At 28.8% G+C, this 27,445-nt stretch overlaps 1 long non-coding RNA gene across 1 annotated transcript in view; it reads left to right on the top strand.

The window, feature by feature from the left end:
* The window catches only part of LOC139432454 (uncharacterized), a 60,586-nt gene that overhangs the window by 6,864 nt on the left and 26,277 nt on the right, over window positions 1-27,445 (top strand). Inside the window, exon 2 of the long non-coding RNA XR_011642220.1 lies at window positions 19,565-19,768. This is a non-coding gene — a long non-coding RNA (uncharacterized lncRNA). The remainder of the gene's footprint in view (window positions 1-19,564; window positions 19,769-27,445) is intronic.

Here is a 27,445-nt window from a genome sequence, read left to right as displayed (position 1 = left end):
ATTAAAAACTCTACAATTAGGATTAATTTGGAAGTTAACAAAAATTTATTAAAATTTAAAAATTCGTTTTGAATTTATTTATGGAGATGGAGAAATGAGTTATGGTTTAAATTAAAGATTGAAATCTCTGCTTTAAGATGGTGTATAAAGATCGATATGTTAATAATCAAAATTAACCCCAATCGGTTAAAAATTAAAAACTCTAAAATTAGGATTAATTTGGAAGTTAACAAAAATTTATTGAAATTTAAAATTTCGCTTTTCCTTTATTTATGGAAATGGAGAAATAAGATATGGTTTAAATGAAAGATTGAAATCTTTGCTTTAAAATGGTGTATAAAGATTGATATGTTAATAATCAAAATTAACCCGAATCGGTTAAAAATTAAAAACTCTAAAATTAGGATTAATTTGGAAGTTAACAAAAATTTATTGAAATTTAAAAATTCGCTCTTCCTTTATTTATGGAGATGGAGAAATGAGTTATGGCTTAAATAAAAGATTGAAATGTTTGCTTTAAAATGGTGTATAGAGATCGATATGTTAATAATCAAAATTAACTTGAATTGGTTAAAAATTAAAAATACTAAAATTAGGATTAATTTGGAAGTTAACAAAAATTTATTGAAATTTAAAAAGTCGCTGGTCTTTTATTTATGGAGATGGAGAAATAAAATATGGCTTAAATTAAAGATTGAAATCTCTGCTTTAAAATGGTGTATAAAGATTGATATGTTAATAATCAAAATTAACCCGAATCGGTTAAAAATTAAAAACTCTAAAATTATGATTAATTTGGAAGTTAACAAAAATTTATTGAAATTTAAAAATTCGCTCTTCCTTTATTTATGTTGATGGAGAAATGAGTTATGGCTTAAATTAAAGATTGAAATCTCTGCTTTAAAATGGTGTATAAAGATCGATATGTTAATAATCAAAATTAACCCGAATCGGTTAAAAATTAAAAAGTCTAAAGTTAGGATTAATTTGGAAGTTAACAAATATTTACTGAAATTTAAAAATTCGCTCTTCCTTTATTTAAGGAAATAGAGAAATGAGTTATGGCTTAAATTAAAGATTGAAATCTCTGCTTTAAAATGGTGTATAAAGATCGATATGTTGATAATTAAAATTAACCCGAATCGGTTAAAAATTAAAAACTCTAAAGTTAGGATTAATTTGGAAGTTAACAAAAATTTAATGAAATTTAAAAATTCGCTGTTCTTTTATTTATGGAGATGGAGAAATGAGATATGGCTTACATTAAAGTTTGAAATCTTTGCTTTAAAATGGTTTATAAAGATCGATATGTTAATAATTAAAATTAACCCGAATCGGTTAAAAATTAAAAACTCGAAAATTAGGATCAATTTGGAAATTTAAAAAAATTTATTGAAATTTAAAAATTCGCTCTTCCTTTATTTAAGGAGATGGAGAAATGAGATATGGCTTAAATGAAAGATTGAAATCTCTGCTTTAAAATGATGTATAAACATCGATATGTTAATAATCAAAATTAACCAGAATCGGTTAAAAATTGAAAACACTAAAATTGGGATTAATTTGGATGTTAACAAAAAATGTTAAAATTTAAAAATTCGCTTTTCCTTTATTTAAGGAGATGGAGAAATGAGATATGGCTTAAATTAAAGACTGAAATCTCTGCTTTAAAATGGTGTATAAAGATGAATATGTTAATAATCAAAATTAAGCCGAATCAGTTAAAAATTAAAAACTCTAAAATTAGGATTAATTTGGAAGTTAACAAAAATTTATTGAAATTTAAAAATTCGCTTTGACTTTATTTAAGTAGATGGAGAAATGAGATATGGCTTAAATAAAAGATTGAAATCTCTGCTTTAAAATGGTGTATAAAGATCGATATGTTAATAATCAAAATTAACCCGAATCGGTTAAAAATTAAAAACTCTAAAATTAGGATTAATTTGGAAGTTAACGAAAATGTATTGAAATTTAAAAATTCGCTCTTCCGTTATTTATGGAGATGGAGAAATGTGTTATGGCTTAAATTAAAGATTGAAATCTCTGCTTTAAAATGGTGTATTAAGATCGACATGTTAATAATTAAAATTAACCCAAATCGGTTAAAAATTGAAAACTCTAAAATTAGGATTAATTTGGAAGTTAACAAAAATTTATTGAAACTTAAAAATTCGCTCTTCCTTTATTTATGGAGATGGGGAAATGAGATATGGCTTAAATGAAAGATTGAAATCTCTGCTTTAAAATGGTGTATAATGATATATATGTTAATAATCAAAATTGACCCGAATCGGTTAAAAATTAAAAACTCTAAAATTAGGATTAATTTGGAAGTTAACAAAAATTTATTGAAATTTAAAAATTCGCTCTTTCTTTATTTATGGAGATGGACAAATGAGATATGGCTTAAATGAAAGATTGAAATCTCTGCTTTAAAATGGTGTATAAAGATCGATATGTTAATAATCAAAATTAACCCGAATCGGTTAAAAATTGAAAACACTAAAATTAGGATTAATTTGGAAGTTAACAAAAATTTAATGAAATTTAAAAATTCGCTCTTCCTTTATTTAAGGAGATGAAAAAATGAGATATGGCTTAAATGAAAGATTGAAATCTCTGCTTTAATGTGGTGTATAAAGATCGATAGGTTAATAATCAAAATTAACCCGAATCGGTTAAAAATTGAAAACTCTAAAATTAGGAATAATTTGGAAGTTAACAAAAATTTATTGAAATTTAAAAATTCGCTCTTTCTTTATTTATGTAGATGGAGAAATGAGATATGGCTTAAATGAAAGATTGAAATCTCTGCTTTAAAATGGTGTATAGAGATCGATATGTTAATAATCAAAATTAACCCGAATCGGTTAAAAATTAAAAACTCTAAAATTAGGGTTAATTTGGAAGTTAACAAAAATTTGTTGAAATTTAAAAATTCGCTCTTCCTTTATTTATGTTGATGGAGAAATGAGTTATGGCTTAAATGAATGATTGAAATCTTTGCTTTAAAACGGCGTATAAAGATATATATGTTAATAATCAAAATCTCTCTGAAAAAGATATCATATCTCAAACAATTATTAATGTTGTTGATGTGGGGATCTTTATCCATTTATGGTGTTAGCTGTACCAAGCGGTGAAACGTCTCTTTTATCGAACCAACCTAACTTTCCACAAGAACCAATAAAACGGCTCACAACCGGAAATCGCGTGTTACACGAAATCCAACGGTTTTGGTTTTAATCCAAAGAGAAGTCGTTAAAAAAATGGAAAGTGGGTGGAGTTTTTGTCTCCACCTAAAAATTAAAAGTAAGGGTTATTTGAACCACTTTCACTTCTTATCCTTCCTGTTTTTATTCAATCTTTTTTTACGCCCAATAATTGAAAATCACGCGCTTCACACCTGCTCCTGCACCATCCGTCTCTTTGATACGAAGAAGAAAAAAAACGTAAGAAGTGAAAGTGAGTAATGAGATAATCGGTAAAAGGTGATGACGTGTTAAGTTGAATTCAACACGCATGGGGATGAAGAAAAAGTGTTTCACACGAAAGAAGTTTCGAACATGTGTTTGATGTAATTTAATGGTGAAAAAGAGAGGAAGTATTTTTTGTTGGGGCAAAACACACATCATAACTAACACAACACCATTCCCCCCTTAACTAATAAATCGCGGAGGTTGTTTGGATGTAGGTGCTGGAGGAGTGAGTGCACAAGAAAACGGAAGTAGATCTTCCATTGTTACGGACTCTCTCCGGTTATTGTCTTCCTACTCCTCTAGCAATTGTGCAACTTTATTAAAGGACACACACACTCACAAACACATCCTGAACATAAATAATATCTCTAAAACCACCCCCTCGAAGAAGTTCTACATAAAAGTATTTTTGTTTGAAAATTTAAATTAAGCGAAATCTTGAAGGATAACGAACGAGGGAGGGAGGAGGATGGAAAGACGAAAAGTAAAGGAGGGAAAAAGAATCCCCCATCGTAACGACTTTTCCTCAACCCTCTTTTCGTCCTTTCTCGCCTCCTTTTCCCTTCTTCGACTTCCTTTTCCAACCGCCGCCCAACCCTCCGGCGCCTCCGCCAAGTTTTCTGCCTTCCCCGGCAATTTATAATGAATAAAATTTGAATGCTACTTAATTGCCAGTCCTGATGGATTTTCCTTAGCACGGTCCTTGGGCGGACATTTTCTCCCCCTCGCCTCCGAGAGGAGGTGGTGGGTGAATACGTTTTATAAATTACGCCCCTGGAGTCTCCAAACGAGACGGGGTGAGAAGAAACGAAGGGGGAATGTTTTAAGAACGCCATTTGGGTTTTATCGATTTTTAATTCAGAAAAGAAAGGGGGTTTTCAAATGTTAAGTCGGAGATGAGGCGAAAACTAAAAGTGATGGAGAACATTTTTGATAACAAAAAATGATTTAAATCGATTTTATAAATTATTTGTTTATAATGAATTGTTTATGATTAACAATTTGATGGAAATGAGGGAAATTGCGAAATTTTTGGATTTTGACACCAAAATGGGTTATGGTAGGAAGAGGGAAATGAGAGGAAGAAATATTTTGGATGAATTTGATTCTAAATTAACTCAAGAAACGTAATAAATAAACAATTTGAATCCGTTGTTGATAATTACCAAGAAAAAGTACTGTGAAATCACTAATTCTTAAATTGAGCTTTTTTAAGAATCTAATTGGAGATGAGGCTAAAACTAAAAGTGATGGAGAAAATTTTTGTTAATAAAAAATGATCTAAATTGATTAAAAAATCGATTTTATAAATTATTTCTTTATAATGAATTGTTTATGTTTATGAATTTGATGAAAATGAGAAAAATTGCGAAATTTTTGGTTTTTGATACCAAAATGGGTTATGATTGGAAATGGGAAATGAGAGGAAGAAAAATTTTGGATGGATTTGATTCTAAATTAACTCAATAAACGTAATAAATAAACAATTTGAATCCGTTGTTGATAATTACCAAAGAAAAGCACCGCGACATCACAAATTCTTAAATTGAGCGTTTTTAAGAATCTAATTGGAGATGAGGTAAAAACTAAAAGTGATGGAGAAAATGTTTGTTAATAAAAAATGATCTAAATTGATTAAAAAATCGATTTTATAAATTATTTCTTTATAATGAATTGTTTATGATTATGAATTTGATGAAAATGAGAAAAATTGCGAAATTTTTGGTTTTTGATACCAAAATGGGTTGTGGTAGAAAGTGGGAAATGAGAGAAAGAAAAATTTTGGATGAATTTGATTCTAAATTAACTCAAGAAACGTAATAAATAAACAATTTGAATCCGTTGTTGATAATTACCAAAAAAAAGCACCGCGACATCACAAATTCTTAAATTAAGCGTTTTTAAGAATCTAATTGGAGATGAGGTAAAAACTAAAAGTGATGGAGAAAATTTTTTTTAATAAAAAATGATCTAAATTGATTAAAAAATCGATTTTATAAATTATTTGTTTCTAACAAATTGTTTATAATTACCAATTTGATAAAGATGAAGAAAATTGCGAAATTTTTAGTTTTTGATACCAAAATGGGTTATGATAGGAAGTGGGAAATGAGAGGAAGAAATATTTTGGATGAATTTGATTCTAAATTAACTCAAGAAACGTAATAAATAAGCAATTTGAATCCGTTGTTGATAATTACCAAAAAAATGCACCGCGACATCACAAATTCTTAAATTGGGCGTTTTTAAGAAGCTAATTAGAGATGAGGCAAAAACTAAAAGTGATGGAGAAAATTTTTGTTAATAAAAAATGATTTAAATTGATTAAAAAATCGATTTTATAAATTATTTGTTTTTAACAAATTGTTTATACTTATTAATTTGATAAAAATGAAGAAAATTGCGAAATTTTTGGATTTTGATATCAAAATGGATTATGATAGGAAGTGGGAAATGAGAGGAAGAAATATTTTGGATGAATTTGATTCTAAATTAACTCAAGAAACGTAATAAATAAACAATTTGAATCCGTTGTTGATAATTACCAAGAAAAAGCACCGCGACATCACAAATTCTTAAATTGAGCGTTTTTAAGAATCTAATTGGAGATGAGGCAAAAACTAAAAGTGGTGGAGAAAATTTTTGTTAATAAAAAATGATCTAAATTGATTAAAAAATCGATTTTATAAATTATTTGTTTTTAACAAATTGTTTATACTTATTAATTTGATAAAAATGAAGAAAATTGCGAAATTTTTGGATTTTGATATCAAAATGGATTATGATAGGAAGTGGGAAATGAGAGGAAGAAATATTTTGGATGAATTTGATTCTAAATTAACTCAAGAAACGTAATAAATAAACAATTTGAATCCGTTGTTGATAATTACCAAGAAAAAGCACCGCGACATCACAAATTCTTAAATTGACCGTTTTTAAGAATCTAATTGGAGATGAGGCAAAAACTAAAAGTGATGGAGAACATTTTTGTTAATAAAAAATGATCTAAATTGATTAAAAAATCGATTTTATAAATTAATTGTTTTTAACAAATTGTTTATAATTACTAATTTGATCAAAATGAAGAAAATTGTGAAATTTTTGGATTTTGACATCAAAATGGGTTATGATAGGATGTGGGAAATGAGAGGAAGAAATATTTTGGATGTATTTGACTCTAAATTAACTCAAGAAACGTAATAAATAAACAATTTGAATCCGTTGTTGATAATTACCATGAAAAAGTACTGCGAAATCACAAATTCTTAAATTGAGCGTTTTTAAGAAGCTAATTGGAGATGAGGCAAAAACTAAAAGTGATGGAGAAAATTTTTGTTAATAAAAAATGATCTAAATTGATTAAAAAATCGATTTTATAAATTATTTGTTTATAATAAATTGTTTATAATTACTAATTTGATAAAAATGAGGAAAATCGCGAAATTTTTGGTTTTTGATACCAAAATGGGTTATGATAAGAAGTGGGAAATGAGAGGAAGAAATATTTTGGATGGCTTTGATTCTAAATTAACTCAAGAAACGTAATAAATAAACAATTTGAATCCGTTGTTGATAATTACTAAAAAAAAAGCACCGCGACATCACAAATTCTTAAATTGAGCGTTTTTAAGAATCTAATTGGAGATGAGGTAAAAACTAAAAGTGATGGAGAAAATTTTTGTTAATAAAAAATGATCTAAATTGATTAAAAAATCGATTTTATAAATTGTTTGTTTCTAACAAATTGTTTATAATTACCAATTTGATAAAGATTCCAAAAATGTCCAAGTCTTATTTACAACTGGAAATATAAACAAGTTAAAGTTGAGTGCTGAAATATATTTCAAGCTGACATTAAATTTCCTTCAAAATAAAAGACCATAAAGAAACCCTCTTCAAATTGGATACTCTGGAAACACTATCGCAGAGAAGGTTAAACCAGGAGAAACAAAGTGTATTAGTTCATGATTCCCTTTGGTACATTGTCGGCTATAGACTCTACTTAAGCACAGGTTTCCTATACAATTGAATACTCTTAATTTATTTATGACTATTTAGACAATTTCTTGGTTCACTGATCCCAGATTGATTCGGAGACTGTTCTATTCATAGAAGAACTAAGTACTTCTGTAGGTCACTTGGTGTATTTGGAGATCTTATCATTGTAAATTGTATTTATTAGAATAAGTCATTGGAAATAAAAAAGGAACAAGGAAGTAATCTTAAAAAAGTTACTGAAAATGACATTGCAAACACCAATTATAAATATTTTATGTAATTTAAAAATTAATATCTCAAAAAGAAAAAGATATTTTAAAAATCGGTATCTTTCATTGGAAAACTTATAGTTTGTTTAATAAGTGTGTATAATTTCATAATGATTTGTTGAAATTTCAATTAGTTATGATTTTTTGAAAATGAACGAAAAATGTTGTTTAATCCCAAAAATGTGTTATATTTAAAAATTAATATCTCAAAAACTAAAAGATATTTTGAAAATCGGGCTCTTTCATTGGAAAGCTTATAATTTGTATAATTAGTGCAGATAATTTCATAATTATGGATTGAATTCCTGAAGAAGAAGAAAACAATATTTATTTGGACTTATATAAAAATAATAACAAATACGAAAAGAATATATACAAGAATATATACATATATAAAACAAATATAAAAAAAAGAGTCCAAAAGGGCTATAGACCTTAGTCTTCCTGCCCGTGACTTTGAATTCGGTTTGGTTGTATTTAGGTCTTCTCAGTTGGCCCTTATTTTTTTTGAGCAGTGTGAGCCGTGTTATGGGACAGTGGGTAAGGGAGAGTGATGATGAAATTTTTTAGGGCGTTTTTGGGGAAGTTCATAGTTGCTTTAAGGGATAAGGATTGTAGACGGGAGTTTATAGGAGGAATCTTTGTAAGGTCGTACAGGAGTTCGTTGGAAGGGTTGAAAAGTGGGTTGTGAGGGTGTCTAATGCGAGTGATAATTCTCAGGGCTGCTCTCTCTGCTACTTCCAGATGGTACTGTGATCCTCTCGGCGCTTCAGTCATGATTAATGAGGCATATTCGATAATAGGTCGGCATATTGAGGTGTATATGTGAGTAGCGCATTTGGTGGATATCCCTCGGCCTCTATATGAGAGTGAGCGGAAATGTTTGGCGCGGTTTTTGACTTTCATTTTTACCTTGATGGCGTGGGTAGAGAATTTAAGGGTTCTATCCAAGGTAATGCCGAGGTAGTTACAAGTTGGTGATGCTGTGATAGGAGAAGATTGAATTATTATTGTGGGAGAAGCAACGCGAATAGGGAGGAAGGGGATGAAGAATTGGGTTTTGGAAGGATTTATCAGGATACGCCATTTTCGGTACCATTCCTCTATGTTTTGGATGAGCGTCTGCAGCCTTAGGATTGATGATGGAATATCTACATCATGTGCGACGAGAGTAGTATCATCGGCATAAAGCAGGGCGTAAGACATCGGATCGAAGACGTCTGGGTTGTCGTAGTAGATGTCATGGCAGTAGACGTTGTACAGTGCTGGCGAGATGGGAGAGCCTTGAGGGAGACCTTGTTGAGCGGTGAAACTGTGAGAGTAGTAGTTCTTCACTTTAACCAATGAGGAGCGGTCTGAAAGAAATTCCTTTAGCAGGTTAAGAAGATAAGATGGGATTTTCAACATAGCTAGCTTGTACAGTAGACCTCTGTGCCATACGGAGTCGAATGCCTTCCGAACATCCAGGAAGACTGCGGCGGATTGTTGTTTTTGGAACCGTGCTACTTGGAAGTTTGAGACAAGCACTGCCAAGGGATGAGATGTAGTTCTACCTTGTTGGAATCCAAATTGGTATGACGGAATCCTACTTGCAACAGCATCGAGCAGCTTGTTCTTCAAGTGCACCTCGAAAAGCTTCACCATTACGGGTAGCAATGAGTTCGCAGAGTCGGATAGAGAAGAATCTTTCTTGGGGATACGTATGATTATAGAGGTCTTCCAATCTTGTGGGAAATGCTGGGTGGTAAGGCAATAGTTGTAAATTTTTCTTATGTAGGCGTGGATATCAAGATCCAGCTTCCTTAAGATTTCCCTTGAGATGTTGTCGTATCCAGGGGCTGTGTTGGTTCCTCTGTTAAGAAGTGTGAAGTATTCTTCTTCTTGCATGAGAGCATCTTGAGGTGTTTCGGACGAATTGGGAAAGGCGTGTTGGTACCAATTGTCTATTGTGTTTTTGTTGTGAGGGCAGAACAGGGCCTCATTGCTGAAGGAAAACACCCTCTCAAGGTATTCAACGTGGATGTTTACGATTTTTTCCGGGCTAGAGTGTGAGCAGCCGTCCGTAGGGTCAATAAGCTCCTGGGTTTCTGGGGACTTTCGGTACCTCGAGAGTTTGCGGACTTCTTGCCAGTAGTTTTTACCCTTGGTTCTGTTGATTTTGTCACAGGCTTCCATGTATTTTTCGCTTCTGAATTGCTGCACTAGTTTTTGGATATTTTTATTAAGCTCGTTGAACATTCTTTTCAGAGCAGGCTCCTCATAGGATCTAAAATCGCGGTAGAGTCGTCTCTTTTCCTTAATCAAACGGAGAATAAATGGTGGCAGAGGAAAATTGTAATGTTTCTTGATGTTGGCAGGGCTCGCTTCATCCACCAAATTAAGCAAGCGTTTATTAAAGGTTGCGATAGACTCGGGTGTAATGACAGGGTTAGATTTCACATATTCTTTTATTGCTGCGTTCACTCTTTCCATATTACAAAGTTTATAGTTTTTGATCAGAGTAGGAGTTACTTTAGGTATTCGAGTGGTTGTATTAATGGAGATCACAAGACCCAGATGGTCAGAGCACAGATCTGGAATGACATTAACAGACGTGATGAGCGGTCTTATGTTGTTTGTGCAGAAGATTAAATCAGGCTTGGAGTTGGGATTATTTGCCATGACAAACGTCGGAGGTGTTACGATGCGCACAAAATTTGACATAGTCACAAATTGATTGATGTGTCTCTTTTGGCTGGGTTTGGGTTAAAGTCACCGATTATTAGACAATTGTCGTACCGTGCAGCCATGTTAAATATTGTTTCTTCTATCTTGCTAAAAGGATGTATATAAACCAACAATATATGTATTCTTTCTGTGCCAATCATAAAAGTAAAATGGAGGGCGTTGTTTAATGGAGAATTTATTCTGGGAGGATTAGCTTTTCCAATTTGTAACGCAGGATCGCCCATAACCACCGCTCCATCTCTGACACCCCTGTTCACAATATTTCCCAATTCTTGGATCATTGTCCAATCCCTGAAGTTAATTAGCGATTTGGCTTTAGTTTCAACGAACATCGCACCGTGAATGCGGTTTACAGAAATATAGTTGCCGATTAGGTGTTTCTTTGGGACATAGCTGTTAATGTTTGCATACAGTAACTTTATCTCAGTCATTGCTGATCTTGCAAAAGCATGGTTTGGGAGCCGTGGATCGGTTCGGTGGGTGAAGGTTTATTTGCGTCTTTTAGGTCAATCATGATTATATACATGTAGCTTCCCGAAAAAGCAACGATTGTATCAATTTGATGATGCTCAATGAATCTACGTTTTAGAGCATTTAAAAGGTCTTGTCGATCCCGCGGCTTGGGAGAGTTGATTTTTATGAGATAAGTGTCGATAATTTGATCGTGGATCATAACAGGATTATGAATGCGGCTTTCTTTGGTGGTTTTGTTCATGATTTCCTCTGATTTTTTGTTAGCCGATTTAATTCTAACATTGGGGACGCCTTGTATAGGTGCTTTGGGTCGATTTTTGCATATCATAGACCAGGCACTATGGCCTTCAATGCCACAGGACCTACATTTCTCTGGTAGTTGGGAGGTGCATTTGGTGGTGCTGTGTGGACCCAAGCATTTGGAGCATTTTACAGGAACATTACATTTATCGGTCGTGTGAGCAAAATCATGGCATTTACTGCATGGAATTGGAATTGGTGGTGGAGGACGGCTCTCGTAAACTGGGAAATAACAGTTTTTATAAAAAAAAACCCTCTTGGAGTAGCCTTTGGTATGAATCAACGTATCCTGTGATTATTCTAATCTTATAGGTTGGATTGTTAGTGGCTTTTGAAATTATTCTTTTACAGAATCTATGCGATAGTTTCTGTGAATTCAGTTCGTCGCTAATTTCTTGGTCTCCAATTACCAGATCGACGGATGTGATGACGGCCGAATACGAGGCCGAAGGTATTTTTTTAGCAGAAGGAATGAGATTCTTTGCTTCAGAGAACTCTGCGATTATGTTTTGGTCTTTTAGGAGAGTTAGATAAGTGATTTGCTGTGTTTTATTGTTGTCGGATTTAATTATGAAACACTGCTGTGTTTTAATAATAACGTCGCGAGGGTTAAACGAGTTTTTTGTCCAAATTTCGGACAATTCGATTCTGCTCAGTGAGACAAATGGTTTTACGAAAAATACGTTATTGTATGTTTTGGTTTTTTTTTGATATTTGAGAGGCCGTTCGGTGAACTGGTTTGTGGTTGATGCACGTGGAGGACGTTTATCCCATAGTGCAGATAATTTCATAATTATGGATTGAATTCCTGATTTTTTGAAAATGAGTGAAAATAGTTACTTAAATCGAAAAACCAGTTAAGTTTAAAAATTAATATCTTAAATACTAAAAGAGGTTTAGAAAATTGATTTCTTTCGTGGGAAAGTTTATATTTTGTTTAATAAGTAGGTACAGATAATTTCATAACAATTCGTTGAAATTCCAATATGTTATGTTTTTTTGAAATTGAACGTGTAATGTTGTTTAATCTCAAAAATGGGTTATGTTTAAATATTAATATCTCAAAAACTAAAAGATATTTTGAAAATTGGGCTCTTTCATTGGAAAGCCTATAATATGTATAATTACTGTAGATAATTTCATAATCTTGGATTAAAATCCTGATTTTTTATGATTTTTTGAAAGTGAGTGAAAATAGTTACTTAAATCGAAAAATCAGTTATGTTTAAAAATTAATATCTTAAAAACTTAAAGATATTTTGAAAATGGATTTCTTTCATTGGAAAGCTTATATTATGTTTAATAAATGTAGATAATTTCATAGCAGTTCGTTTAAATTCCAATTTGTTATGATTTTTTGAAAATGAACGAAAATTGTTGTTTAATCCCAACCATGAGTTATGTTGAAAAATGAATATCTCAAAAACTAAAAGATATTTTCAAAATCGGTTTCGTTCATTAGAAAGCCTATAATTTGTATAATTAGTGCAGATAACTTCATAATCATGGATTGAATTTCTGATTTTTTATGATTTTTTGAAAATTAGTGAAAATATTTACTTAAATCGAAAAATCAGTTATGTTTAAAAATTAATATCGTAAAAACGAAAAGATATTTTGAAAATGGATTTCTTTCATTGGAAAGCTTATATTTTGTTTAATAAGTGTAGATAGTTTCATAACAATTCGTTGAAATTCCAATTTGTTATGATTTTTTGAAAATGAACGTAAATTGTTGTTTAATCCCAAACATGAGTTATATTGAAAAATGAATATCTCAAAAACTAAAAGATATTTTCAAAATCGGTTTCTTTCATTAGAAAGCCTATAATTTGTGTAATTAGTACAGATAACTTCATAATCATTGATTGAAATCTTGATTTTTTATGATTTTTTGAAAATTAGTGAAAATATTTACTTAAATCGAGAAATCAGTTATGTTTAAAAATTAATATCTTAAAAACTAAAAGATATTTTGAAAATGGATTTCTTTCATTGGAAAGCTTATATTATGTTTAATAAATGTAGATAATTTCATAGCAATTCGTTGAAAATCCAATTTGTTATGATTTTTTGAAAATGAACGAAAATTGTTGTTTAATCCCGACATGAGTTATGTTGAAAATTGAATATCTCAAAAACTAAAAGATATTTTCAAAATCGGTTTCTTTCATTAGAAAGCCTATAATTTGTGTAATTAGTGCAGATAACTTCATAATCATTGATTGAAATCTTAATTTTTTATGATTTTTTGAAAATTAGTGAAAATAGTTACTTAAATCGAAAAATCAGTTATGTTTAAAAATTAATATCTTAAAAACTAAAACATATTTTGAAAATGGATTTCTTTCATTGGAAAGCTTATATTATGTTTAATAAATGTATATAATTTCATAGCAGTTCGTTGAAATTCCAATTTGTTATGATTTTTTGAATATGAACGTAAAATGTTGTTTAATCCCAAACATGAGTTATGTTGAAAAATGAATATCTCAAAAACTAAAAGATATTTTCAAAATCGGTTTCTTTCATTAGAAAGCCAATAATTTGTGTAATTAGTGCAGATAACTTCATAATCATTGATTGAAATCTTGATTTTTTATGATTTTTTGAAAATCAGTGAAAATATTTACTTAAATCGAGAAATCAGTTATGTTAAAAAATTAATATCTTAAAAACTAAAAGATATTTTGAAAATGGATTTCTTTCATTGGAAAGCTTATATTTTGTTTAATAAGTGTAGATAATTTCATAATAATTCGTTGAAATTCCAATTTATTATGATTTTTTGAAAATGAACAAAAATTTTTGTTTAATCCCAAACATGAGTTATGTTGAAAAATGAATATCTCAAAACTAAAAGATATTTTTAAAATCGGTTTCTTTCATTAGAAAGCCTATAATTTGTATAATTAGTGCAGATAACTTTATAATCATGGATTGAAATCCTGATTTTTTATGATTTTTTGAAAATGAGTGAAAATAATTACTTAAATCGAAAAATCAGTTATGTTTAAAAATTAATATCTTAGAAACTAAAAGTTATTTTGAAAATTGATTTCTTTCGTTGGAAAGCTTATATTATGTTTAATAAATGTAGATAATTTCATATCAATTCGTTGAAAATCCAATTTGTTATGATTTTTTGAAAATGAACGAAAATTGTTGTTTAATATCAAACATGAGTTATGTCGAAAAATGAATATCTCAAAAACTAAAAGACATTTTCAAAATCGGTTTCTTTCATTAGAAAGCTTATAATTTGTATAATTAGTGCAGATAACTTCATAATCATGGATTGAAATCTTGATTTTTTATGATTTTTTGAAATTAGTGAAAATAGTTACTTAAATCGAAAAATCAGTTGTTTTAAAATTAATATCTTAGAAACTAAAAGATATTTTGAAAATTGGTTTCTTTCATTGGAAAGCCTATATTTTGTTTAATAAGTGCAGATAATTTTATAACAATTCGTTGAAATTCCAATTTGTTATGATTTTTTGAAAATGAAAGAAAATCGTTATTTAATCTCAAAAATGAGTTATATTTAAAAATAAATATCTCAAAAATTAAAAGATATTTTCAAGATTGGTCTCTTTCATTGGAAAGCCTATAATTTGTACAATTAGTGCAGATAATTTCATAATTATGGATTGAATTCCTGATTTTTTATGATTTCTTGAAAATGAGTGAAAATAGTTGCTTAAATTGAAAAATCAATTATGTTTAAGAATTAATATCTTAAAAACTAAAAGTTATTTTGAGAATTGGTTTCTTTCGTTGGAAAGCTTATATTTTGTTTAATAAGTGCAGATAATTTTATAACAATTCGTTGAAATTCCAATATGTTATGATTTTTTGAAAATGAACGTAAATTGTTACTTAATTCCAAAAATGAGTTATGTTTAAAAATTAATATCTCAAAAATTAAAAGATATTTTAAAAATCGGCCCCTTTTATTGGAAAGTCTATAATTTACATAATTAGTGCAGATAATTTCATAATCTTGGATTGAAATCCTGATTTTTTATGATTTTTTGAAAGTGAGTGAAAATAGTTACTTAAATCGAAAAATCAGTTATGTTTAAAAATTAATATCTTAAAAACATAAAGATATTTTGAAAATGGGGTTCTTTCGTTGGAAAGCCTATATTTTGTTTAATAAGTGCAGATAATTTCATAATAATTCGTTGAAATTTCAATTTGTTATGATTTTTTGAATATGAACGTAAAATGTTGTTTAATCCCAAAAATGAGTTATGTTTAAATATTAATATCTCAAAAACTAAAAGATATTTTGAAAATTGGGCTCTTTCATTGGAAAGCCTATAATTTGTATAATTAGTGTAGATAATTTCATAATCTTGGATTAAAATCCTGATTTTTTATGATTTTTTGAAAGTGAGTGAAAATAGTTACTTAAATCGAAAAATCAGTTATGTTTAAAAATTAATATCTTAAAAACTTAAAGATATTTTGAAAATGGGGGTTTTTCATTGAAAAGCTTATACTTTGTTTAATAAGTGCGGATAATTTCATAATGATTCGTTGAAATTCCAATTTGTTATGATTTTTTGAAAATGAACGAAAATTGTTGTTTAATCCCAAACATGAGTTATATTGAAAAATGAATATCGCAAAAACTAAAAGATATTTTCAAAATCGGATTCTTTCATTAGAAAGCTTATAATTTGTATAATTAGTGCAGATAACTTCATAATCATGGATTGAAATCCTGATTTTTTATGATTTTTTGAAAATTAGTGAAAATATTTACTTAAATCGAGAAATCAGTTATGTTTAAAAATTAATATCTTAAAAACTAAAAGATATTTTGAAAATTGGTTTCTTTCATTGGAAAGCCTATATTTTGTTTAATAAGTGCAGATAATTTTATAACAATTCGTTGAAATTCCAATATGTTATGATTTTTTGAATATGAACGTAACATGTTGTTTAATCCCAAAAATGAGTTATGTTTAAAAATTAATATCTCAAAAACTAAAAGATATTTTGAAAATTGGGCTCTTTCATTGGAAAGCCTATAATTTGTATAATTAGTGTAGATAATTTCATAATCTTGGATTAAAACCCTGATTTTTTATGATTTTTTGAAAGTGAGTGAAAATAGTTACTTAAATCGAAAAATCAGTTATGTTTAAAAATTAATATCTTAAAAACTTAAAGATATTTTGAAAATGGGGGTTTTTCATTGAAAAGCTTATATTTTGTTTAATAAGTGCGGATAATTTCATAATGATTCGTTGAAATTCCAATTTGTTATGATTTTTTGAAAATGAACGTAAATTGTTGTTTAATCCCAAACATGAGTTATATTGAAAAATGAATATCTCAAAAACTAAAAGATATTTTCAAAATCGGTTTCTTTCATTAGAAAGCCTATAATTTGTATAATTAGTGCAGATAACTTCATAATCATGGATTGAAATCCTGATTTTTTATGATTTTTTGAAAATTAGTGAAAATATTTACTTAAATCGAAAAATCAATTGTGTTTAAAAATTAATATCTTAAAAACTAAAACATATTTTGAAAATGGATTTCTTTCATTGGAAAGCTTATATTATGTTTAATAAATGTAGATAATTTCATAGCAGCTCGTTTAAATTCCAATTTGTTATGATTTTTTGAAAATGAACGAAAATTGTTGTTTAATCCCAAACATGAGTTATGTTGAAAAATGAATATCTCAAAAACTAAAAGATATTTTCAAAATCGGTTGCTTTCATTAGAAAGCCTATAATTTGTATAATTAGTGCAGATAACTTCATAATCATGGATTGAAATCCTGATTTTTTATGATTTTTTGAAAATTAGTGAAAATATTTACTTAAATCGAAAAATCAGTTGTGTTTAAAAATTAATATCTTAAAAACTAAAACATATTTTGAAAATGGATTTCTTTCATTGGAAAGCTTATATAATGTTTAATAAATGTAGATAATTTCATAGCAGCTCGTTTAAATTCCAATTTGTTATGATTTTTTGAAAATGAACGAAAATTGTTGTTTAATCCCAAACATGAGTTATGTTGAAAAATGAATATCTCAAAAACTAAAAGATATTTTCAAAATCGGTTGCTTTCATTAGAAAGCCTATAATTTGTATAATTAGTGCAGATAACTTCATAATCATGGATTGAAATCCTGATTTTTTATGATTTTTTGAAAATTAGTGAAAATATTTACTTAAATCGAAAAATCAGTTGTGTTTAAAAATTAATATCTTAAAAACTAAAAGATATTTTGAAAATGGATTTCTTTCATTGAAAAGTTTATGTTTTGTTATAATTTTTTGAAAATGAGTGAAAATAATTGTTTACCTTATTATGTTTAAAATTAATATCTCTAGAACTAAAAGATATTTCATTATTTTTCCTTTGGAAAACTTATAATTTGTAGAACTAATATAGATAATTTGTTATGGTTTTTTGAAAGTCAGTGAAAATTGTTGCTTAACCCGATAAATGAGTTTTCTTTAATAGTTAATATCTCAAAAAGTAAAAGATATTTTGAAAATTGGTTTCGTTCATTAGAAAGCCTATAATTTATACAATATGTGCTGAAAATTTCATAATGATTTTTTGAATGTGAAATCACCAAATTGATATTAAACAATGAGGTGCCTCAGCCGCAAGGGACCTCGGTCAAATAATTTCACCTAATTAAGTTGAGGTCGCTTACGGCCGAGGCGCTACAATTAATACTGCTGATGTGATATTTATTGTATCGCCTCGGGTTAGCAAAGACACTCGTAATTTTTGTGTTTTAAGTTACCGAAGCAAGTTATTGTTTGATATCAATTTTGTGTAGTTGTTGTATTAACCTCGGTCGCAAGTGACCTTGAGTAAATATAAGGACATAGATAAGGAAGAAACTTCTTTTAATAATTTTTTTCTGTTTAGATATGATTAGAAAAGGTTGATAAAGGGAGAGGTTGACAAAAGGGGATGGTAATTTTTCCCTTCAGAGTGTCGCGTCGCCGTTTGCCTAATAAATTAAGACGGGGGAGGTGGAATATACGGTCCCAACGGTACATAAGGGCGCGGCAAAGAATATATTTGCCGAATAAAGACGCGATATTTCGAAAAGGGCGAGGTGGAAGGGTTGGTTCGATTACAAGGGGGCGAAATTTTCTAATTAAATTCGATACCATTAGAAAAAATTTCTTATTTAACAAGAATTTACTTGAAGGTGTGTAATTTTTCCGCCCCTTCAATTAAGGAAATTGAGGGGTTGTTTCGAAACTGGGAAACGTTTCTTGGCGTTTCTTTTGTTAATTTTCCATCGGGACACGGAGCGGGCGTGCCCCGGAAAAATTAACTATTTATGGGGGGCCACCCCCGACTTCACCCCACCTCTGACGTTGCTGCTGCCGCCGCCGCCGCCGGTGGTGGTGCCGTGACAGTAAAATTTATCCGTCGAGTTTTCCGTAAATTTTACTTTAGACCGGGGCCTGAGTTATTCCGGAACTTTTAATGGGCGAAAATCTAATCGCCCACCCCCTCCCTCAAACGCGAAACTTTACACGCCGAGCTGCTTTTCATCTCCTTCTTTCAATTTTGATCAAAAAAATTTTTCATCCCCGACGTCTTTACGCGTTAGAAATGATTTAAGTCGCTTGTCTCCGAGGCGAACAACGATTATGCTAATGGATGTTATCCCAGGGATTGTTTTTCGTCGCTTCCAATTAGAGTTTAAGCAAAAAATTTATTGTTATCAAAGGGATGGAAAGACGGGGAGGGGGCGAATCCTCACCGCGTCCCCATTTAGATAAGTGAAGTAATATAAAGTTGAAGTTGGCAATTTAAAATCCGCCCCGGGGCAGTGAAGTTATCCAATTGGCCTTATCTGCGATAAAACACACAGAAAGGAGGAACGATCGCCCGAATCAAGACGGCTATGAATATATCTCCTACAAGATCTCTCAACAAATCCAACACTAAAACTTTAATTATTAATGTTTGTTTCTTTATATCTATATCTATATATATATAGATAGAAATTAAAAATTGTCTCCGCCCATTCTTTTGGGGTTCGTTAAGAAGGGGAAGGGTGAAATCGTAGGGGAAAAAATGGGCGGATCGCAACCCCCACCCTTTCGTTGAGCCGTCCAAGGCGTAGACTCGATTTTTCAACGACCCTTCCCCCCTCCACCAAGAGAGACTCCGTTGAGTACGCTGCCCCTTACAACCTTCTTTTTCGTTCCTCCGCATCAAGGAGTATCGACCCAAAATATTATTTATTAATTAATTAAAAAGATTTTGAGTTAATTTTGTTTTCTTTGTTGCAGAAGAATTTTTAAGGATTGAAATGGGGGAAATTCAAGTCGGGGAGCTTTAGAAACGAACCTTTTGTTCTTCTGGAACGCGGTGGAGGATAATAAAATTACCTTTCCGTGGAAACGGCGTTGGATACAAATTTTAAGATCAATACTAAGAAGCTAAAAAAAAAATTTATATAATTCAAAATTTATATACACCCTGTATATAATCAGGTATGAGTAAAAAAAATTTGATTTGAGTTAAAAATTCTTATAACACAATGTCCTATTCTTTGCCCTTCTTAAGATATGATACGATAAAGTTGGAGTACTACTGTTTAATGAATTACACTAAGCAGGCTTTGCTTTGCAATTTGTAAATTGTTTCTAGTTTTGTAATTTTGTTGTTTTTAATAGAATAAGCAAGTGTATTTATTAGAACCTAAATTTTTGTAAATTTTCACATTGAGGAGTGTGAAATAATAAAATTTACGATTTTGCAATTTTCGCCGATTAAGATTTAAAAATTCGTATAAAATCCAATTTTTGGAATAAGAGTATGAAAATATCCCAAAGTGTTAATAAAAGTGTCTTCTTTTCAATAAACCAACCTGTTTTGAAAAATATCTTTTAGTTTTTGAGAAAACAATATTTGAAGTTTTGATAAAATTTTCGATGTTGCAATGTTCATCCATAACTTGTAAAATTCGCTATAAAATTAATTTCTTGAAGGATCCTTGTGAAAATATCATCAATTATTAACTAAAGTATCCTCTTTTTAATGCAACAAGCCGTTTTGAAAAACCACTTTCAATTCTTGAGAAATAAATTTTTGAAATGATCGACAATTTTTTCAAATTTTGCAATTTTTACCGATTAAGTTTTAAAAATTCGTATAAAATCGATTTCTTGGAATATGAGTATGAAAATTTCCCAAAATATTAATAAAAGTGTCCTCTTTCCAATGAACTAACCAGTTTTAAAAAATAACTTTTAGTTTTTGAGAAAACAATATTTGAAGATTTGATAAAACTTTCGATGTTGCAATTTTCATCGATAACTTGCAAAATTCGCTATAAAATTAATTTCTTGAAGGATCCTTATGGAAACATCACCAATTATTAACTAAAGTATCCTTTTTTTAATGCAAAAAGCCGTTTTGAAAAATCACTTTCAGTTCTTCAGAAATAAATTTCTGAAATGATCGACAATTTTTTTCGAAATTTGCATTTTTCGCCGATTAAGTTTTAAAAATTCGTATAAAATCCAGTTCTTGGAATTTGAGTATGAAAATATCCCAAAGTGTTAATAAAAATGTCCTCTTTCCAATAAAACAACCCGTTTTGAAAAATAACTTCTAGTTTTTGAAAAATCATCGTTTGAAGTTTTGATAAAATATTCAATGATGCAATTTTCATCCATAATTCTTAAAATTCGCTATAAAATTAATTTTTTGAAGGAATCTTTGTGGAAATATCACCAATTATTAATTAAAGTATCCTCTTTTTAATGCAACAAGCCGTTTTGAAAAATCACTTTCAGTTCTTGAGAAATAAATTTTTGAAATGATTGCCAATATTTTCAAATTTTGCAATTTTCGCCGATTAAGTTTTAAAAATTCGTATAAAATCCAGTTCTTGGAATAGGAGTATGAAAATTTCCCAAAGTGTTAATAAAAGTGTCTTCTTTCCAATGAACCAACCAGTTTTGAAAAATAACTTTTAGTTTTTGAGAAAACAATATTTGAAGTTATGATAAAATTTTCGATGATGCAATTTTCATCGATAATTTTGAAAATTTGCTATAAAATTAATTTCTTGCAAGATGCTTGAATAAATATCACGAATTATTAATTAAAGTATCTTCTTTTTAATGCAAAAAAGCGTTTTGAAAAACCACTTTCAGTTCTTAAGAAATAAATTTTTGAAATGATCGACAATTTTTTCGAATTTTGCAATTTTCGCCGAATAAGTTTTAAAAATTCGTATAAAATCTAGTTCTTGGAATATGAGTATGAAAATTTCCCAAAATGTTAATAAGAGTGTCCTCTTTCCAATGAACCAACACGTTTTGAAAAATAACTTTTAGTTTTTGAGAAAATAATGTTTGAAGTTTTGATAAAATTTCGATGTTGCAATTTTCATCTATAATTTTTAAAATTCGCTATAAAATTAATTTCTTGAAGGATCCTTCTGGAAATATCACCAATTATTAATTAAAGTATCCTCTTTTTAATGCAAAAAACCCGTTTTTAAAAATCACTTTCAGTTCTGGAGAAATAAATTTTTGAAATAATCAACAATATTTTCGAATTTTGCAATTTCCGCCGATTAAACTTTAATAATTCGTATAAAATCGATTTTATGGAATATGAGTATGAAAATTTCCCAAAATGTTAATAAAAGTGTCCTCTTTTCAATGAACCAACCCGTTTTGAAAAATAGCTCTTAGTTTTTGAGAAAACAATATTTGAAGTTTTGATAAAATTTCGATGTTGCAATTTTCATCGATAACTTGTAAAATTCGTTATAAAATTAATTTTTTGAAGGATCCTTGTGGAAATATCACCAATTATTAATTAAAGTATCCTCTTTTCAATGCAACAAGCCGTTTTGAAAAATCACTTTCAGTTCCTGATAAAAAAATTTTTGAAATGATTGACAATTTCTTCAAATTTTGCATTTTTCGCCGATTAAGATTTAAAAATTCGTATAAAATCCAGTTCTTGGAATAGGAGTATGAAAACATCCCAAAATGTTAATAAAAGTGTCCTCTTTCCAATGAAACAACCCGTTTTGAAAAATAACTTTTAGTTTTTGTAAAAAAAATATTTAAAGATTTGATAAAATTTTCGATGTTGCAATTTTCATCGATAAGTTGCAAAATTCGCTATAAAATTCATTTACTGAAGAATCTTTGTGGAAATATTGCCAATTATTAATTAAAGTATCCTCTTTTTAATGCAACAAGCCGTTTTGAAAAATCACTGTCAGTTCTTGAGAAATAAATTTTTTAAATGATTGCCAATATTTTTAAATTTTGCAATTTTCGCCAATTAAGTTTTAAAAATTCGTATAAAATCCAATTTTTTGAATAGGAGTATAAAAATATCTCAAAGTGTTAATAAAAGTGTCCTCTTTCCAATGAACCAACCCATTTTGAAAAATATCTTTTAGTTTTTGAGAAAACAATATTTGAAGTTTTGATAACATTTTCGATGTTGCAATTTTCATCGATAACTTGTAAAATTCGCTATAAAATTAATTTCTTGAAGGATCCTTGTGGAAATATCACCGATTATTAATTAAAGTATTCTCTTTTTAATGCAATAAGCCGTTTTAAAAAATTACTTTTAGTTTTTGAGAAAACAATATTTGAAGTTTTGATAAAATTTTCGATGTTGCAATTTTCATCGATAATTTTTAAAATTCGCTATAAAATTAATTTCTTGAAGGATCCTTGTGGATATATCGCCAATTATTAATTAAAGTATCCTCTTTTTAATGCAAAAATCCGTTTTGAAAAATCACTTTCAGTTCTTGAGAAATAAATTTTTAAAATGATCTACAATTTTTTCAAATTTTGCAATCTTCGCCGATTAAGTTTTAAAAATTCGTATAAAATCCAATTTTTTGAATAGGAGTATGAAAATATCCCAAAGTGTTAATAAAAGTGTCCTCTTTCCAATGAACCAACCCGTTTTGAAAAATAACATTTAGTTTTTGAGAAAACAATATTTTCAAAATTCGCTATAAAATTCGTTTCTTGAAGGATCCTCGTGGAATTATCGCCAATTATTTTAGACACTTTTGACATTTCAGAAATGCACAAGAAATTGTAACCATAATCATCCAACCATAAAATCATTATCCATTCCATCACTTGTGTTATAAGAATTTTTTATTCACGAAAAAGGGACCTAACAAATTACAAAATACACCCTATATATTAGGTTTGATGCATGAGCTTTATTTTTATTTTTTCGAAAAAACGATAAGAATATTTAACAAAAACAAGAAAAGCCGCATTAATTATGTATCAACCTAATATATAAAAGAAATTGAGAGATGAAACTAAGAGATTCCTCATCAATCCTTGCGTTTGTAAGTTTTAGCGACCTCCTTGTGGCAGGCAAACACACGGCGAGAACGGTCTCCTCAAGTTTCTGCTTCTTGGTAAGCTCGGGGAGTCATTTAAAATTAAGATTAATTACCGAGGCCCCGTTTTTCATCGTTATGTACTTTAAATTATTTCCCGAAGTGGAAACGTTTATGTTTAACTTTTAAAATGAAGGCGACCCGAAAAAAGAATACCACAAAATTTCATTCGTCATTAATGGATTCTTTAATGGATGTTAGCGTTTTCCGGTGACAAATGGAGACGTCTCTGGGTTGGGGTGAGACGTTCGAGGACGCCTTAATCTTAAACCTAACATCCCCCGTTCCGGGAAGAGTTTTAAGGGGGAGGAGATAAATTGGGGATACTTTCATTAATCTAGATCAAACCAACGTGTTTTCGGGGAATTTTGCTAAAAACTTAATTCTATCAAGTTGAAAGAAAAATCGTTTCTTCTAAACGAGCTATATAGTACACATCAAAAAATGTTGCCTTCATTCCAGGATCTTCTCTGCCTTCCACGTTTTTTCATCCATGGTGTCCAAACCACCGTAAACCTCTTACTTTGATTCTGTCTATCACTAACTTTGAACTTGTCATTAAATCGCAGTTGGTTGACTATTTGAAAATTTTTTTTCAGGTTGGTTTTCGTTCACTCAATGCATAACAACCTTCCGACTAATTGTAAGATATCACTTTTTGATCTGACCAAGGCTTTCAATTGTTTTGACCACGAGTTATTGTTGCTATCTTCTGAAAAAATTACAGTTAAATACGGAGTCCCACAAGGATCTAATTTCAATACTCTTGATCAGACGAAAACTTCTTTCTTGGTTTGCATCTAATAATCTTGCGGTGAATACGTCCAACACTGAATCATTGACGTTTGCTTTACGAGAAATTCCTCCAAATTTGACTCAGCCAGTTAAATATCTGAATATCTAGAAATCTCATAAATATTGCACCATTTGACACTTTAGTGGTTACTATCTTAAAAACAAAAAGATATTTAAAAAAAGTGTTTGTTTCATTGGCTTCATATAAGCTTTATATTTTGTTTAATAAGTGCAGATAATTTCATAACAATTCGTTAAAATTACAATTTGTTATGATTTTTTGAAAATGAACGAAAATTGTTGCTTAATCCCAAAAATGAATTATGTTTAATACTCAATATCTCAAAAACTAAAAGATATATTAAAAATCGGACTTTTTTATTGGAAAGCCTATAATTTGTACAATTAGTGCAGATAATTTCACAATCATGGATTAAAATCCTGATTTTATATGATTTTTTGAAAATGATGGAAAATTATTGCTCAGCTCGAAAAATGAATTGTATTTAAAGATTAATATCTCAAAAACTAAAAGATATTTTGAAAATCTGTATCTTTCATTAGAAAGCTTATAGTTTAATTAATAAGTGCGGATAATTTCATAATGATTCGTGGAAGTTCTAATTTATTATGATTTTTTGGAAATGAGTGTAAATTGTTGTTTAATCTCAAAAGTGAGTTATGTTTAAAAATGAATATCTTAAAAACTAAAAGATATTTTCAAGATTGGTCTCTTCCATTGGAAAACCTATAATTTGTATAATTAGTGCAGATAATTTCATAATCATGGATTAAAATCCTGATTTTTTATGATTTTTTGAAAGTGAGTGAAAATAGTTACTTAAATCGAAAAATCAGTTATGTTTAAAAATTAATATCTTAAGAACTACAAGATATTTTGAAAATGTTTTTTTTTATTGAAAAGCTTATATTTTGTTTAATGAGTGCAGATAATTTCATAACAATTCGTTGAAATTCCAATTTGTTATGATTTTTTGAAAATGAACGAAAATTATTGCTTAATCCCAAAAATGAATTATGTTTAATACTTAATATCTCAAAAACTAAAAGATATATTAAAAATCGGACTTTTTTATTGGAAAGCCTATAATTTGTACAATTAGTGCAGATAATTTCATAATCCTGGATTAAAATCCTGATTTTATATGATTTTTTGAAAATGACGGAAAATTGTTGCTCAGCTCGAAAAATGAATTGTGTTTAAAGATTAATATCTCAAAAACTAAAAGATGTTTTGAAAATCTGTATCTTTCATTGGAAACCTTATAGATTAATTAATAAGTGCGGATAATTTCATAATGATTCGTTGAAGTTCCAATTTGTTATGATTTTTTGAAAATGACGAAAAATTGTTGCTTAACTCAAAAAATGAATTGTGTTTAAAGATTAATATCTCAAAAACTAAAAGATGTTTTGAAAATCTGTATCTTTCATTAGAAAGCTTATAGTTTAATTAATAAGTGCGGATAATTTCATAATGATCCGTGGAAGTTCTAATTTGTTATAATTTTTTGGAAATGACTGTAAATTGTTGTTTAATTTCAAAAATGAGTTATGTTTAAAAATGAATATCTTAAAAACTAAAAGATATTTTCAAGATTGGTCTCTTTCATTGGAAAGCCTATAATTTGCATAATTAGTGCAGATAATTTCATAATCATGGATTAAAATCCTGATTTTTTACGATTTTTTGAAAGTGAGTGAAAATAGTTACTTAAATCGAAAAATCAGTTATGTTTAAAAATTAATATCTTAAGAACTACAAGATATTTTGAAAATGTTTTTTTTTATTGAAAAGCTTATATTTTGTTTAATGAGTGCAGATAATTTCATAACAATTCGTTGAAATTCCAATTTGTTATGATTTTTTGAAAATGAACGAAAATTATTGCTTAATCCCAAAAATGAATTATGTTTAATACTTAATATCTCAAAAACTAAAAGATATATTAAAAATCGGACTTTTTTATTTCAAAGCCTATAATTTGTACAATTAGTGCAGATAATTTCATAATCCTGGATTAAAATCCTGATTTTATATGATTTTTTGAAAATGACGGAAAATTGTTGCTCAGCTCGAAAAATGAATTGTGTTTAAAGATTAATATCTCAAAAACTAAAAGATGTTTTGAAAATCTGTATCTTTCATTGGAAACCTTATAGTTTAATTAATAAGTGCGGATAATTTTATAATGATTCGTTGAAGTTCCAATTTGTTATGATTTTTTGAAAATGACAAAACATTGTTGCTTAGCTCAAAAAATGAATTGTATTTAAAGATTAATATCTCAAAAACTAAAAGATGTTTTGAAAATCTGTATCTTTCATTAGAAACCTTAGAGTTTAATTAATAAGTGCGGATAATTTCATAATGATCCGTGGAAGTTCTAATTTATTATGATTTTTTGGAAATGAGTGTAAATTGTTGTTTAATCTCAAAAATGAGTTATGTTTAAAAATGAATATCTTAAAAACTAAAAGATATTTTCAAGATTGGTCTCTTTCATTGGAAAACCTATAATTTGTATAATTAGTGCAGATAATTTCATAATCATGGATTAAAATCCTGATTTTTTATGATTTTTTGAAAGTGAGTGAAAATAGTTACTTAAATCGAAAAATCAGTTATGTTTAAAAATTAATATCTTAAGAACTACAAGATATTTTGAAAATGTTTTTTTTTATTGAAAAGCTTATATTTTGTTTAATGAGTGCAGATAATTTCATAACAATTCGTTGAAATTCCAATTTGTTATGATTTTTTGAAAATGAACGAAAATTATTGCTTAATCCCAAAAATGAATTATGTTTAATACTTAATATCTCAAAAACTAAAAGATATATTAAAAATCGGGCTTTTTTATTGGAAAGCCTATAATTTGTACAATTAGTGCAGATAATTTCATAATCCTGGATTAAAATCCTGATTTTATATGAT

The sequence above is a fragment of the Onthophagus taurus genome, unplaced genomic scaffold (assembly GCF_036711975.1).
Source record: "Onthophagus taurus isolate NC unplaced genomic scaffold, IU_Otau_3.0 ScKx7SY_15, whole genome shotgun sequence".
Classification (NCBI taxonomy): Eukaryota; Metazoa; Arthropoda; class Insecta; order Coleoptera; family Scarabaeidae; genus Onthophagus; species Onthophagus taurus.
The sequence above is the reverse complement of the archived record's forward strand: the minus strand, read 5'-3'. Positions and strand labels throughout refer to the sequence as shown.